Source organism: Monodelphis domestica, chromosome 4, assembly GCF_027887165.1.
Source record: "Monodelphis domestica isolate mMonDom1 chromosome 4, mMonDom1.pri, whole genome shotgun sequence".
In the NCBI taxonomy this organism is placed as follows: Eukaryota; Metazoa; Chordata; class Mammalia; order Didelphimorphia; family Didelphidae; genus Monodelphis; species Monodelphis domestica.
In genome coordinates, this window is record NC_077230.1 from 182,172,452 (window position 1) to 182,187,016 (window position 14,565).

A 14,565-nucleotide genomic window follows, 5' to 3' on the forward strand; every position below is an offset into this window, starting at 1 on the left:
CTTTGCTGGACTATATATACATCAAACATATATGCATGTGTCTATATTTTTCATGAGGTGGGGCTTTTAGCTGATAGGAAGAAGTTACAGGATATCAAAGGGTAAGAGAAAGAAAGTAAGAGACAGTGAGACCTCATTAATAAAACTTTCTTCAAAATACACAGAAGAAAATAGCAACCTAGTTTTATGAACCCCTCAAGCACCCTAGATAGAATTAGTAGGTTTGTTCCAGGACTGAACAATAAACCCTCAAGTCCAGTGATCACCCTAAATAGGATTAGCAGATATAATCAAATCTTAAGTGCTTTTAAAAAAATCTTAGTTTCTCTTATTGTATCTAGGCTTCTCTTAGGTATTCTAGCCTCTGGCTACCTCTTCTTTCCCTAGACTCTAGGTAAGCCAATCAGGTGTCCTTCCTTTCTTGTAATCCCTAAAGTATATAATAAGAACCTGAGTTCTACAGTTCAATGGAAATTCCCATTTTGAGACAGCTTTCCCAGAGTCCTAGGGCTTGGCTCTGTGTAGTGCCCACAAGAGCATTGTCTCCTTAGTCCTGATTAAAGGTGTGTTCTTTTGTAAACTGTTTTGGTGCTTCTGTGTTCGTTTTTTTTTTTCAGGCTGACAAAAACAACAAAAACTAGAATATGGCACACACAGCAATTCTGTTACTACTTTAAGTCATATATATAATATACATATATCTATATATCTTAGAAACAAACTAACAAATTTAATTTCTTATACAATCTTCTTGCTCTTTTGTGTATTGAAAGATTTGTGCTTTTTGAAGAATATGTTTGTAATAAAAAAATTTTTCATAAAAATCATCGAGGGAGATTTTACAAGAGCAATCAATCCCATTTACCCATTCCGCATTGTAACAGTAGACTTTTTTTTAAATGAAGCATTAAAGAAATGAGCTTTTGGTACCCACCTAAAGGAAAGAAATATCTATGTATAAAATTAGCATAATGTGTATGTCAAAAAAGAAAAAACATTTTTTATTTTCATTTTTATTGTCATGCAAAACACACTTCTATATTGATCACTGTTGTAAGAGCAAACTCATACAGAACCAAAACCCCCAAATAAAAACACAAATACACAGATGTGAAGGATGACTCCAATAGTTCTTTCTCTGAGTTGGATAGAATTCCCCATCATGAGTCTTTCAGGATTGTCCCAGATTACTGAATTGCTGAGAGTAGCCAAGTTTTCACAGATAATCATCATCCAATATTGTTGTTACTATGTACAATGTTCTCCCAGTTCTGCCGGAAAAACCATTTTAAAGACATTGCTCAATTGTTTTTTTCTTTTATTCTGGGGGGGGGGGGAGAGAGAGGGAATATTGGTGATATAAGAACAAAATATACCCATAGAAATTTATTTTTTTAATGTTCTCAAATACATGTTTAGCTTGACACTAAATCTGATACAAAGTAGATGCATTTCTGAAACAACTTCATGAACCCTCCAGAAACACAGCACTTTCATTTCCCCCACATTGGCCTCTTTTACTACAGATGGCTTGATTCCACAATCTCAAGTTACTTAAGCCTCCTGTGTATTTGTCAGTATAAGCACAACTGAATGAAAGCTTCAATGTGTTGTTGAACAATGTCCAGCTTTGATTAGTGCATTCCATAGTAAGCTGGGAATTTGGGTCAAGATTGATGGATCCTTTTCTTTTTCAGCATTATTTCCTCATATTAACAGTTCTTTGCATTGCCAAGCTGGTAAACTCTACAAAATGCAAACTTGAATGGCATATTTCCACAAAACTATCACGGAGGAGCTGAGAATTGGCATAATTAAACAAGGGGCACAATATCCCTGCTTCTATTTGTCAAGGCCCCCCGAAGTAGGCTTTATTTTTCTGACTTAACACTGCTACAGTCAAAATCATCTTTTAAAGCTCTACTTTAGAATTTGTTTGAAAGCCGTAAAGCACCATATAAATGAGATATTTCCTTTTGTTTGTTCTGACAGTCTTAGTTGTTTATTAGATATAGAAAGCAAGTCTAAGAGTGGGGAAAATGGGTCAGAAAAAAAATAGAAATTACTGAGCTTCTTGAAACTTGGATCTGACAGGGTACCATATTTCTATTTTTGGTTTTGTCTTTCTCTTAAAAACAAAGCTAATTTTATTCATACCCAAAGGAAAATAGGACTTGCATAGGGTCAACCAATAAACATTTATTAAGCACCTACTATGTGCCAGGCTAAGTACTGGAACTATAAAAAGAGACCATAGGACAGTCTTCAAAGTTTGCAATCTAATAGAAAGCTCCTCCCTTGAAAACTCTCCAACTACCATAGTACCAGAAAGTCCAATGTTAGAAAATCATTCCTTTGAGTTGTTGTGCAACTTTTCTCTCTCTCATTCTCTCTCTCTTTCTCTCTCTGTCTCTCCCTCTGTCTATCACTCTGTCTCTGTCTCTGTCTCTGTCTCTGTCTCTGTCTCTCTCACACTCTCACTTACTCCTATAAACAGAAGTCCTACCTTTTAACAAATATATATGTATGCATGTATATGTGTATGTATGTGTGTATATATATGTATATATATGCTTTATATATATATTTCAGCAAAGCTAGTCAGATATTGGCCATGTCTGAGAATATAGATCTCATTTTGCATATTTTGTCTATCATTTCTCTGTCAAGAAGTAGAAAGTCAGTTGTTTTTTTTTAAACATTATTTTATTTGGTCATTTCCAAACATTATTCATTGGAAACAGAGATCATTTTCTTTTCCTTCCCCCCCCCCCACACCTCTCCCATAACCGATGCGCAATTCCACTGGGTATCGCATGTCAGTTGTTGTTTTTATTATTTTCCTAAATATAAATACCTCTGAAGTGGTGGCTCATTAAGCCATTTTCAGTTGATAACACCTAATGGTCCTGAGCTCTCCAAAGGTAATTAATTGATTGCTGAGAAGGATTGGAACTCAGGACTGATAAATTTTGATGTAATAGAGAAAGGGATGAGTTTCAAGCATAGATCACTGCCTGTGGAGAGCTAACTTGAGTGGTGGTTATGAATATGCAGGAAGCTGCATACTGGTAATAAATAGAAATAAAGGAAAAATTAAGCTAAAAGGGAAGTGGTAGGGGTGGGAAGTGCTCAAAACAAACTTGCCATTTCATTATAGCACTTGGTTATTTAGGGATTTCAGAAAGAATAAGGAAGATGGCATTTTGTTCATTACTCATAGACATATGACAAAAATTAAGCAACAGGAAGAGATCAGTCCAAAAGCAAAACGTTTCTTGAAGCAGTGATGCAACTCGGTGTTTAACAATAGCATAAGATTAAGAAGATAAAGAGTATGTCTGTCAGATTATCAAGAGACATATGGTATACCCAGAGAATTGTTAAAAAATTTTCCTGATGTGTCAGGATGGTTTCTGGATTTCAATCATCCAATATATGTCTAGTGATGGGAGCTGGCTAATGAAGAATTCTTACTTTAGGTTTCTAACATTTACAATGTAGAATTTTTCCAAGGCCAAGACTCCAAGGCCTACACTACAAGGCAATTCAACAGCACCTAAGATAGGAAAATGAAGATAGACTATGTAAAACAAATTCTGGATTCATGCTATATCTTAGCTCTACTTGAACATTTGTGCAATCCCTCTCACTGTGTGTCTGTCTCAATCTGTGTGTCTGTCTTTCTCTCCCCTTCCTCCTTCTTTCTCTTTTTCTCCCCCACTTTTCTCTTTCATTTTCAGGGAAGAAAATATAACATTCCACAAAAGTACAACCTTCTACTGATAGATTGAGATCTACTTAAGCTATTCTTCATAGAGAATTCTCTTTACCTAGTACAACTCCTTTTCACAGATTAAGCAATCTTCTCTTTCCTATTTCCAAGATAAAATTCAGTTTTATTCTGCTTGATAAGCTCCCTTCATACAGTATATGTAGTACCTGGACCCAGTGAACTAGGATGCCTGAACTCAGAAATGCTCAATGACTAAATACGAAAGCCTTTAAAAATACACAAGTGACAAAGAATTTTAATTGCACCCCTTAATCCTGTGGCTATAAAGCCAAACTTGCAACATGGGAGACAGCCAAATAAAATTCTACAAACACTTTTGACTATTGCTATAAATAGCATAACTTCTTATGCATTATGATACTTTCTGAACGGGGTTGCCCCAAGTACATTTTTTAAAAGTTTTGTTTATATGTCATAAAGCCTAGTTTAATTGGATATTTCTTCTGTGGCCACTGCTGGCTTGCCCTAAGTTTCTCAGAGGAACCCTTTGTCTAAAATTTCCATTATAAAAAATGATGAACTACCAAGCCTACTGCTCATAGTTGTCTTCCTCTCTCTTCTAACTTGTTTTCCCATACAACACTTTATAAGAGCTGGGCAACTGAGAAAACAGCCCTCTCTAGTCCTATTTCTGTTTGTTTAAGTTATTCTATTTATCCCATACAAGTCAGATTATATTATGCACCTATTCTGTTTATTACCAGTGCTGAAGGAGAAAAGTTTGAAGTGAGGATGAGGATGGAGTAGGAGAAAGAGAAAGGAATCAGTTTCATTTGTATTGTTCAGTTATTTTTAGTGGTATCCAACCCCATGTCCCTATTGAGGGTTTTCTTGGCAAAGATACTGATTTGGTTTGCCATTTCCTTCTCCAACTCATTTTACAGATGAAAAAAATGGGGCAAACAGGGTTAAGTGGCTTACCCAGGGTCACACAGCTAGTAGATGTCTGAGACCAGATTTGAATTCAAAACTGGTCCTCTATCCACTGTGCCACCTAGATGTCCCTTCTCAATTTCATAGGATCATAAATTTAGAGTTGGAAAGGACTTTAGAGGTTACTCTTTATTAATTGACCTCTGGTCAACCAGAACAAGATGGTAGGAATAGATTAAAGAAAACTCAACATCTCCTTATTAGGAATGTAGCAATTAAAAGAGCATCCATGGGAATAGCTTAGATGGCCTAGTAGACTGAGAGCCAGGCCTAGAGATGGGAGGTCCTGAGTTCAAATTTGACCTAAAATACTTCCTAGATGTGTGACCCTGGGCAAGTCACTGAACTCTTATTGCCTAGTCTTACCACTTTTCTGCCTTGGAACCAGTATACAATATTGATTCTAAGACAGAAAATAAGGGTTTTTAAAAAAATACTAAAAATTTAAAAAGAAGAGCATGGGGGGGGGGGGAGGGCAGCTGGGTGGTTCAGTAGTTTGAGAGCCAGGCTCATATATGGGAGGTCCTGGGTTCAAATTTGGTCTCAAGCACTTCCCAGTTCTGTGCCCCTGGGCAAGTTACTTAACCCCCATTGCCTAGCCTTTACTGCTCTTCTGCCTTGGAACCAATACATAGTATTGATTTTAAGATGGAAGATAAGGGTTTTAAAAAAAAAGAACATCCACAAAATATGGTTGCTATTCCCATAAAATATGGGGTTTGATTTTCTTTTTCCCACACTACCTTTGTACCTCTTTTCCTCACTCAGTTGATATTCTACTTGTAAACCAAGAAAATGAAAGGTTTTCTTATATGAAATTGAAATCTACTCCCTTACTTCATTTAGTTTTCTAGTTCTGCCTTCTGGACCTAAAGAAGAAATCTAATCCCTCTTGTACTGAGCATCCCTTTACCATAATTCCCCCACCCCACCCCCTCCCCACCCCTGCCATTTGTCTCTTCCTAGGTCAAATATTCCTAATTCCTTAAATTGTTCTTTGTCTTCAACCTCCTTACTGTAGTGGTTGCCCTTTGAATAAAGTTAAGTTTCCTAGATTTCTCTGAAACCATCTCTTTCTGCAAAGAAACCTAACTTTAGAGTAATATAGGTATATACAGATATCCCTTCCACATTGCAACTTTCCCCATCTCAGTTTCAATATATTGCAGGCCAGTAAAAGAAATTAAATGGGAATTGTGGGGGGAGTATTATGGAAGCCACACATGAAACACAAAGGCCAAAAGATGACACAGAAAAAATTCAGAAACTCAGAAATGCATAAAATACATGGATAGTATTGTATATTATCAACACATTTTATTTTTAAAACATAAAATAGTTTACATGTCAGGTCTAGGGAGAAGGAAAAATTTTTTGACCAAACAAAAGAGAGAGAGAACATTATGAGATACAAAATGAATACTACGTTACTTATGGTATTATCTTTTATATCTAAATCATTTTGACCTTCTCTTGGTATAGAGTGTGAGATATTGTTCTATATCTGTTTTTTGCCATATAGTAACAAAACAAAAGACAAAAACAATATCCCAAAGCTAGAATCTTTGGGTTTATCAAAAACTAGATTGCTAAAATCATTTACCCCTGTGTGTTATGGATCAATCTATTCCATTGATCCTCCATTCTATTTCTTAGCCAGTATCAGATGGTTTTGATGACTCTCCCTCTATAGTGTAATGTATGGCCAAAAAGGAAACACACAGGGAAGATGGAGGGAGAGAGGGAAAGAGTTGAGATGGTGGAGAAGGTGAAAAGATTGACCTTCCCCTCTCTTTCTTTTGGGGGAAGGTAACCAAGTCTTGTCTCCCTGAGAGAGGGATTCTCCTCAGAGAATGGTTCTGGTAGATGGAGGATAAGAACTAGAGGGAAAAGCTTTGGTAAGATGACACACAGCCCCCCTTTTGGTCCCAGCTATTCTTCAGAGGCAGGATGGACTCTTCTGCCTCTGGATCCTTCAGGTACACCAACTGCCACTTCCCCCCAGATCTTGGATTACTCCACAGCCCAAGAAAAATAGTTGCTCCTTGGGTCTGGTTGTTTGGATCACTGGGATCCTGGGCTAACCCTCCTTTCTGGGGAGAGGTATGGTCCTCCCCAAATCTTCAGTCCCCTTTCCTAATATCAGAAACTAGCCAGACCTAATTCTAAAGTAGTAGACAATTTATTTGGGTTCACACAGGGAAGGAGAGGTAAGGATGTCAGGCAAGGGAAGTGGGTGAGCAGGAAACCCTATTGACTTGTCCCCTTTGGCAGACTGGCCCCCCAAGGTCTTGGGGTTCAAGGCTCTTGACCTTGATCCCTCTTCCAGCCAGCTTCTGGTTGGTCCCTACTCCTAAGCTAATTAGCTTGAATACTGGAGTCCTGGAATAAGTTAGGGAGAGAGATGGAGAATGAGATCTTTGAGAAGGGGATCTCAGTGGACAGCTTTCTTCATGTCCCAGGCCACAATATTCACTGATTGCTCTATGTTGTGGTTGAGAGCTGAGTAAGAGGTAACCAGGGGTTCACAGGGAAACAATTGATCTCCAGAATGACCCAAGCTTCTTTCTAGCATGAGAGACCTGCCTCTTCTCTCTGGCTCCCAGCTGGGAGTGAAGTCTCCAGTTGGAGTTCTCTAAGCTTCAGGTTCCCTCCTGGAACTTTCAGGTTTTTTTCCCCTCTTACAATAGTACAATGGACTACCCTCCTTTACTCCCCCCCACCCCCCATTAATTTCCTTGATACTTTTTTAAACCCATACCTTCTATCTTGGAACCAATACTGGTTCCAAGGCAGAAGAGTGGTAAGGGCTATGCAAAGAGGGTTAAGTAACTTGCCCAGGATCACACCAACAGAAAGTGTCTGAGGTCAAATTTGAACCTAGGACCTTCTCTAGGCCTGGCTCTTGCTCCACTGAGCTACCCAGTTGCCCACAATTCCCTCAATATTCTTGATCTTTTGTTCTTCCAGATGAATTTTGTTCTTATTTTTTCTAGTTCAATAAAATAATTTTTTGGCAGTTTGATATGGCACTGTATAAGTAAAGTAATTTAGTTAGAATTGTCATTTGTATTATATTAGGTCAGTCTACTCATAAGTGATTAATATTTTTCCAGTTCTTTGGAGCTAACTTTATTTGAATGAAAAATGTTTTGTAATTATGTTCATGCCATTCCTGTGTTGGTCTTGGCAAGTATATTCCAAGGTACTTTATATTGTCTAGTTACTTTAATTGGAATTAATTATTTCAACTAGTTTTTTAGTTGATTCTCTAGGATTCTCTAAGTATACCATCATATCATTAGCAAAGAGTGATAATTTAGTTTCTTCATTGCCTACTTTAATGCCTTCAATTTCTTTTTCTTCTTGCTAAAGCTAGAATTTCTAGTACAATATTAAAAAACAGTGGTGATTCCATATGCGCATCCTTCATTCACCTCTGATCTTATTGGGAAGGCTTCTAACTTATCCCATTGCAAGTGATATTTGCTAATGGTTTCTAATAGATAATACCAGTAATATTAGTGAAAAGCCCATTTGTTCCTATGTATACTGATGGTTTTAATAGAAATGTATGCTGTATTTTGTCAAAGGCTTTTTCAGCATTTATTGAGATAATCATGTGATTTGGTATAGTTTTCTTACTGATATGGTCAATTTTCCTGATAGTTTTCCTAATATTAAACCAGCCCTGTATTCCTGGTATAAATCCCACTTGGTCATAATGAATGATCATTGTGATATATTGCTATAGTCTCCTTGCTAGTATTTAATTAAAGTTTTTGCATCTATATTCTTTAAGTAAATTGGCCTATACTTTTCTTTCTGTTTTTGCTCTTCCTGGCAGACAGATTAGTACCATATTTGTGTCATATAAAGAATTAAATAGGACTCTTTCTTTGCCTATATCACCAAACAGTTTATATAGTATTAGGATTAAATGTTTTAAATTAAATGTTTGATAAAATCTACTTATGAATCCATTTGACCTCGGGGATTTTTTCCATAGGGACTTAATTGATGGCTTATTAAATTTCCTTTTCTGAGATAGGATTAAGTATTCTATTTCCTCTTTTGTTAATCTGGGCAATTTATATTTTTATAAATATTCGTTCATTTTATTGAGATTATCAGATTTATTAGCATATAATTGGGTAAAATAGTTGTTAATGATTGTTTTAATTTCCTCTTCATTTGTAGTGAATTTACCCTTTTCATTTTTGAATACTGGTAATTTGATTTCTTCTTTCCTTTTTTAAAATAAAATTAACCAATACCTTATCTTTTTTATTTTTTTTCATGAAATCAACTTCTAGTCTTATTTATTAATTCAATGATTAGTAGTTCTAAGTAAGTCTTTAATTGGAGATTTTTAGCTTGTTCATTTTCTAGGGTTTTTTTTTTTAGTTTCATGCCAATTAATTGATCTGCTTTTTCTCTATTTCATTGATGTAAGTGTTCAGAGTTATAAATGTTCCTCTCACTATTACTTTGGCTCTATTTCATAAATTTTGGCATGTTGTCTCCTCATTGTCATTCTCTTTAATGAAATTATTGTTTCTATAATTTGTTCTTTGACCCATCCCCTTTTTAGAATTAGATTATTTAGTTTCCAATTAATTTTTAATTTGTCTTTCCATGGACCTTATTGACTCTATTTTTTAATGCATTATGATCTAAAAAAGATGCATTTGTTATTTCTGTATTTGGTTGTGACATTTTTATACCATAATATAGGGTCAGTTTTTGTATAGGTGCCATCTATTGCTGAAAAGAAGGTATATTCCTTTCTATTCCTATTCAATTTTTTGTGAATTTTTTTTTTTTGTGAATTCACATTCACAGTTTTGATTGCAAATTGTGTATTCCCTTCCATCTTATTTTCCCTTTCTGATTCTGTTTTTCTCTCTCTCCTTCTACTCATTCCCTCTTTACAAATGTTTTGCTTTTAATCACTAGCCTCACTCTTCCCCCTCCCTTCTCTTATTCCACCTTTGTATTATTCCCCTTTTGCTTTTCTGACTGCTCTGATAATGATAAAAATTTTAAGAGTTATAAATATCATCTTTCCGTGTAGGACTCTAAAGTTTAACCTTATTTTCTCTTTCTTGTCTACCTGTGACTTCATGACATTTGAATTATTTCTTTCTGTCTGATTGCAGTATTTTCTACTTAGCCCAGGTGCTCTTGAATTTAGCTATAATATTCCTGGGAGTTGCCAGATTTGAATTCAGGAAGATGAGTCTTCCTGACTTTTGGGCCTGCATTCTACCCACTACACCACTTAGCTATTATTAAATGCACCTGACTATGATATGACCTTGCTCCAATTCCAGAGTTACTTGAGAATTGTTGAGCTGGTGCAAACCAGTTTTAAAAAAAAAAGCAACAAAAAAACATTCTGGTTGTACCTAGAGCTGGCTATTCTGAGCAGATATTACCATTTTCCAGCCTCTGACTATTTTGTAAAACAATGTAAACCCAAGCTGGTGTCTAGGATGCTCAATAGATAGAAAGCCAGGCATGAAGATAAGAGGTCTTAGGTTAAAATCTGGCCTCAGGCATTTCTTAGTTCTGTACAAGTCACTTAACCCCAATTGCCTAGCCCTTACTCCTCTTCTGCCTTAGAACAATATTTAATATCAGTTCTTAGGCAGAAGGTAAGGGTTTTTAAAAAAAAAAAGACAAATACAACCTTATCCCTTCTGAGTACCCCTCCCTATTGCTGAACCTCATTAGCTTTCTTCATGGATTTTCAGTATTATGCAAAATAACTTATGTAATAGCTTTGCCAGGCTCTGCCTTCCATGATATCTCTCTTTGGTGAAATGTATTTAAATCTGATGCCTAGGAAGAATTCTTGCACCCTGTGTCTACCTTGATTGCAATCCCCTTGCCTCCATTAAAGAACATTTGTTGTTGCTGATTTGGTAATCCTCTCTAATGCAGGTTAATACCATGTAGAAGAGGTAAATGGTATAGTAATAAAAGCACAATAAAAGTACCAGAAGAACAACATTCCAGCCCTGACTGACATTAAGCACTTTACTAGCTGTGTAACTATAAGCAAGTAACTTAATGTCTTTGAGTCTCAATTGTCCCATGTAAAATAGTGATTCAAATTCTTGCATTATACTTGTGTGGCCCACTTCATAGGTTTGGGGTACAATGTACTTTATAAAACTAAAAGGTATCATTATTATTATGGAAAGAGGCAGAGACAAAAATGAAAGGAAGATATCTGTACCAAAAAAGAGGGCTTACTTTAATACCTTTGACCTACTCTCAAAGTCCTTTTATAGCTTCCAAGCCCAGATTTAGGCAACTGTGAAATAGGTAGGTTTTTTTTTAATTCCAGAAGATAGATGGGACAGTAGAAGTACTTGTTTTATAGCCATATGTCTTGAGCTCATAGGATCATACATAATTCCTGAGTTGGAAGGGATCTCAGAAGTCATCTAGTCCAGCCCCTTTGTTTTAGATTTGAGAAAACTGAAAGCCAGGAAAGTCAAGTACTAAACGCCTGAAGCAGGATTTGAATCCAGACAGAACTAGTGTTCTTTCCATTGTGCAATCTTGGGCAACTCATTCAATCTCCCTAGACCTCTTTCCTTACTTGTAAAATGAAAGGATTAGGCCAAAAGATCTCTTATAGCTTGAAAATAATGATCTTTCCATGGGCTACTTAGACTGAGATCCCTTTTAACTCTGAGGTCCTATGATTCCTTTTTAATTTTCTCTTTCCTCCTTCTTTCTCTTTTAAAAAAAATTACTTTTCCCCAATTACATGTAAAAATAACTTTTAACATTTTTTTTAGGACTTCTAGGTATTTCTGACAAAAATTCCCCCAAAGCAACAGAGATGAAAAGAAAATTTAATGAGCAAACTATACATTCAAGAAAAGCATAAAAATATAAACAGAAAAGTAAAACAAATAAGATTAAAGTGTTTACATCATACATATGAGGAGATAATTAAGATCCTTAAGTATCTATGATACTTGAGATACTTAAGGTATTTAAGTACTCAAGATACTTACAGGACTAAAGAACTTTATCACTATTAGGGCAGTGAGAAGGACCAAACATAGAAAGAATGGTGTGAGTAAGCTGAATAGGATGGGATGTTATTTTAAAAAAATGAAAGAATGACAAAGAGGAACATACTGGGATAAGATAAAAGGAGAGATATAAGGGAATAAATTATCTCACATGAAGAGGTGCATAAGGTCAATATAGTGGAGGACAAGATGTGAGGAATAGCAGGCAATGTTTGAATCTTGTACTCATTGGAATTAATTCAAAGTAAAATAACATCCACAAACATTTAGCTATAGAAACTATAGACAAAATGGATAGTAAATTGGGGACGTTATGGTCAGAAGTAAAACATTTGTAAACAAGGAAAGATTGAAAAGAGAAAAGGAGATAGAGAAAAGAATAAATAGGGGAAAATAAGATGGAGTGAAAAACACAGTTAGTAATTATGACTGTGAATGTGAATGGAATGATCTCACCCATAAAATGGAAGAGAATATCAGGGTAGATTAAAATCTATGATCCCATAATATGCTGTCTTCAAGAAGAATACTTAAATCAGAAAGACATACACAGAGTAAAAGTAAGGAGCTAGAGCACATTCTGTTATGTCTCAGATAAAGTAAAAAAGACAGGGATAGTAATCATGAGTAGACAAAATAAAAATAAAAAGTGATCTAATCAAAAGAGATAAGGAAATAAATGATATCTTGATGAAAGACACCATAGACAATGAAAGAATATCAGTATTAAACATATATGCATCAAAAGGCATAGCCTCCAAATTCTTAATAAACTCAACTAAGAAATGAATAAGAAAGTTAAAGAAGTAAACAGAACTTTAGAAGAGTTTGATGTGATTGACCTATGGTAAAAACTAAATGGGAATATGAAGAAATATATGTACCTTTCTCTTAGCAGAACATGACATCTTCACAAAAATTGGCCATATAATAGAGCATAGAAACCTTACTAAATGTAAGCTAAATGTAGAAAAGCATAAATATTAACTTTATCCTTTTCAGACTATAATGCAATAAAAATTATAATCAATAAAGGGCAGAAGAAACTCTAAAAATTAATTGGAATCTAAATAATCTTATCCTAAATAATGATTGGGTCAAAGAACAAATCATAGAAACAATCATTAATTCCTTAAAGAGAATGACAACAAGGATACAACATGCCAAAATTTGTGGGGATGCAGCCAAAGCTGTATTTGAGAAATTTTATATCTCTTAAATGTTTATATCAATCAAATAGAAAAAAAAAGCAGATCAATGAATTGGACAAGCAACTAAAAAAACTGTAAAAAAGACCTTCAAATTTTAAAAACTCAATTAAACACCAAAATGGGAATCCTGAAAATCAAAGGAGGGATTAATAAAATTGAAAGTAAGAAAACCATTGAACTAATAAATAAGAAAAAGATTTCATGAAAAAAATCAGTAAAATAGATAAAGCATTAGTTAATTTGATTTTTTAAAAAAGAAAGAAAAATGGAAATCAAATGACCAGTATCAAAAATGAAAAAGGTGAAATCACAACAAATGAAGAAATTAAAACAATTTTGGGGAGTTATTTTGTCTAACTATATGCCAATAAATCTGACAATCTAAGTGAAATAGATGATTATTTACAAAAGTGGGGAAAGAATATTTAAACAACCCCATCACAGAAAAAAGAAATGGAACAAATCATCAAAGAATTCCCTTTAAAAAAGCCCCAGGGCCAGATATATTGATTCATGAGTGAATTCTATTAAACATTAAAAAAATAACTGCAATACTACATAAAATATTTGGGAAAAATAGGAAGAAGGAATTCTTCTAAATTCCTTTTATGACACAAATATAGTACTGATACCTAAACCAGGAAGAACTAAAACAGAGAAAGAAAACTATAGACCAACCTGTCTAATACATATTGATGCAAAATTTTAAAATAAAATCCTAGCAAGGAGATTACACACAAGTGTATGATACCACAAGAATCATACACAATGACCAGGTAGATTTTATACCAGTAATGCAGGAAGGATTCAAAATTCGGAAAACTGTCAGCATAATTAACCATATCAAGAACAAAACCAACAGAAACCACAATATAATCTCAATAGATGCAGGGAAAAGTTTTTGACAAAATACAATAGCCATTTCTTATTAAAAAAATTATAAAACATTCAACAAAATACTACCCCAAATCTTTATTAAAATGTTAGAAAATACTGTAATGGATGGAACTTTCCCTAAAGATAAATGGTGTTTATCTAAAACCATGAACAAGTATTATCAGTAAGAGGGATAAGCTTCTACCCTTCCTAATAAGATCGGGGTGAAGCAAAGATGCCTATAATTACCACTACTATTTAATGCTGTGCTAGAAATGCTAGCTGTAGGGATAAGATAAGGAAAACAAGTTGAAGGAATTAGAATAGGCAGTGAGTAAACAAAGTTATCTTTCTTTGCAAATGATATGATGGTATACATAGAGAACCTCAGAGAATCAACCATGAAACTAATTGAAACAATTAACAACTTTAGCAAAGTTGCAGGGTATAAAATAAACCCACATAAATCATCAGTATTTTTATTTACCACCAACAAAGTCCAAAAGCAAAAGAGATAGAAAGAAAAATTCCACTTAAAATTATTATAGATAATATAAAACACCTGGAGTTTCTATCTATCAAAACAAATCCAGCAACTACATTGAACAGTTACAAAACACTTTTCACACCAATATAAAGTCAACCCTAAACAATTGGAAAAACATTAAATGTTCATGACTGGCTGAAT